Here is a 2,904-nt window from a genome sequence, read left to right as displayed (position 1 = left end):
TTTTGAATCAGGGTCTCACTAGCTGAGGCTGATCTGAAATTCATTCTGTAATCCTAGGCTGGCCTCAAACTCACAGTGATCCTCCCAACTCTGCCTCCTGAGTACTTGGATTAAAGGTTTGTGGCACCATGCCCAGGCTGCCACTTTAAAATAACAATAAGGCTTTCAAAAGCAACTCATTTGAGTGCTGCTGTTGCTTTAAAAGGATCAAAGTCCTATATTGTGAAATTTTGTATGACACTAAACCAGCAGGTTCTCAGGTCCCAACATAGTGAGTGTATGACAAAGAGCACACTCCTCTCTAGTGCCAGGCACGAACAAGACAAATGTAAAGCTCTTTTCCTTTAATGTCCTAAGATACATATATATTTTCTTGATGCTTTGTTGATTTGTTTCAAAACCAATGATCAGTAGGAAGGGTGGTCTCTTCAAAAGAAAGTCTTTACATCTTCCAAAATAATCTGATTAAACATGCATTGAAGGGTCAGTTGGCTTGCAACAGAGCACAGCATAGTCATGTATACATACACACACACAGGATCTCATACACTAACAGTATAGGTTAGTGAGGTAGCTTGAATGTATGTCCCCCATGGACTCAGGGTTAAAACTAAACTTGTGACTTAGATCTATAGCCTCTTGGGTGCAGGAGGTGTCACTGGGGGCAGATCCTGGAGCCCAGCCCTAAGGTGTCAAGGGGACAGATCTGAATTTTGGCCCAAAGTGTAACAAAGCAGTTTGAGCTCCAGGAGGAGGAGGGGCGAGGGTCCTACTGGCTGCTGGTTTTTGTGCTTGCTGCTTTTTAGTGCTTGCTGGCTGGTGGTAGTTTCTTTCTCTGTTTGCATTTATGAATGGGAACCAGCTTCTTCTGCCATAGATGGAACTTCCCCTGGATCTGTAAGCCTGAAATAACTCCCCTCCTCTCGTAAAACTGTGTTTGGTTGAATGTTTGTTTCAGCATTGTGAAACTGTCTACTATAGTTTCCCTGAGTATCTTTGTAAATGTAAAAAAAAAAAAAAATACTGTCAAATACATTTTATTTAGTTTTCTTTCTGAGGCAGGGTTTCACTTTAAGCCAGGCTGACCTTGGAATTCACTCTATAACCCAGGCTGGTCTCAAACTTAAAGCTATTTTCCTACTTCAGCCTCCTGAGAGCTGGGATGAGAAATTTGGCACAGGTTTGTTTGCATAGCTTATATTATCAAATACAATAGTAAATCAAAAACATTTAGCAATTAATTCAGTTCAACTGCTCTTCTTTTGTATTCAACATTAAAGACCTTATGGTCAGGGAAGGGGGATGGAGGGAAGGAGGGCAAGAGGAGGGTTAATCAAAACCAAAGATGTTCCAAAGTTCTCAGAAGTGACAGTAGAGTTTTCAGCACTAAGTGAGATATCTCTATCATACCATCCAAGGCTCAGGGTCCATTTTGAAAGAAGTGGCAGAAAGAATGCAAGAACCAAAGGAAGAAGAGGACTGCTTACAATGTTATCATCCAGACACAAAGTGACCTTGACATTCATTACTTTATGGTGGCTGACACTACCTACACAAGACCTGCAAATGGAGGGAAAAAATAATAATATCAAAATAGAAGAGAGACTAGCTGGAAAGAAGGGATTCCCTGGAGGGAGAATTTGGGAGGGGGAACTGAGAGTGGTGGGAGGGGATTATGACCATGGTGTATTATTTATATTTATGGAAGTTGTCAATAAAAAAAGGTTTTAGGGCTGGAGAAGTGGCTTAGCAGTTAAGCGCTTGCCTATGAAGCCTAAGGACCCCAGTTCAAGGCTCTATTTCCCCAGGACCCACGTTAGCCAGATGCACAAGGGGGTACACACATCTGGAGTTCGTTCGCAGTGGCTAGAAGCCCTGGCACGCCCATTCTCTCTCTCCCTCTCCCACTCTCAAATAAATTAATTAAATAAATAAACAAAAAAAATTTTTTAAAAAGGTTTTAAAGCCAGGCATGGTGGCACACATCTTTAATCCCAGCACTCAGAAGGCAGAGGTAGAAGGATCCCCATGAGTTCCAGGCCACCCTGAGACTACAGAGAGAATTCCAGGTCAGCCTAGGCTAGAATAAGACCTTACCTTGAAAAAAAACAAAAAAAAAGTTTTTAAAGGCTGTGTGTGGTGACATTATCAATTAAAAAAAAGTTTTAAAAAGCCAGGCGAGGTAGTGCAGGCCTTTTGTCCCAGCACTTGTGAGGCTGAGGTAAGAGGGTCACCATTAGTTTGAGACCAGCCTCAGAGTACAGGATGATATCCAGGTCAGCCTGGACTAGAGTAAAACCTTATCCCTCACCCCCTGCAAAAAAAAAAAAAAAAAAAAAAAAAAATTAATTCACTGGTGAATTTTACCAGACCTTCGTGGAACAACTTCTCAAACTTTTCCATAAAATAAAAAAGGAAGAAATACTACCAAACTCCTTCTACAAAGCCAGCATCATCCTGATACCAAAATCAGACAAAGACAGAACAAAAAAAGAAAATTACAGACCACTCACCCTTATGAACATAGATGTAAAAATTCTTAACAAGTGCTCACTTCAGCAGCACATATACTAAAATTGGAACTATATAGAGAAGATTAGCATGGCCCCTGCGCTAGTATGACACACAAATTCGTGAAGTGTTCCATATTTTTCAGATATCCAGAGAAACAGAAGCTCCCAAGACCTCATCACTGAAGCAGACCTAAAATGAATCCAACATGGCTCAGGGAAATTTGTAGAAGAGGGGCCAAAAAGAATGTCAGAACCACATGTTGGGTCATGATACACAGAGACATTGCCTCCCATTCATAACTGATGGCTAATTCCACGATGCATGATCCATATTTCACAACAAGGAGGGTCTCTGAGGAGGGGGGTGGACATGGAGGAGGCTAACATTGGT

General features: G+C 41.5%; 1 non-coding gene across 1 annotated transcript; it reads left to right on the top strand.

Annotated features, from left to right (window-relative positions):
* The first annotated feature begins 2,546 nt into the window (after positions 1-2,546).
* On the top strand, positions 2,547-2,653 carry LOC123462430. Its single transcript, XR_006638252.1, has one exon. It is a non-coding gene; the product is annotated as a U6 spliceosomal RNA (small nuclear RNA).
* Positions 2,654-2,904: the final 251 nt, after the last annotated feature.

The sequence above is a fragment of the Jaculus jaculus genome, chromosome 7 (genome assembly GCF_020740685.1).
Source record: "Jaculus jaculus isolate mJacJac1 chromosome 7, mJacJac1.mat.Y.cur, whole genome shotgun sequence".
Lineage (NCBI taxonomy): Eukaryota > Metazoa > Chordata > Mammalia > Rodentia > Dipodidae > Jaculus > Jaculus jaculus.
This window is presented reverse-complemented; position numbering and strand designations above follow the sequence as displayed.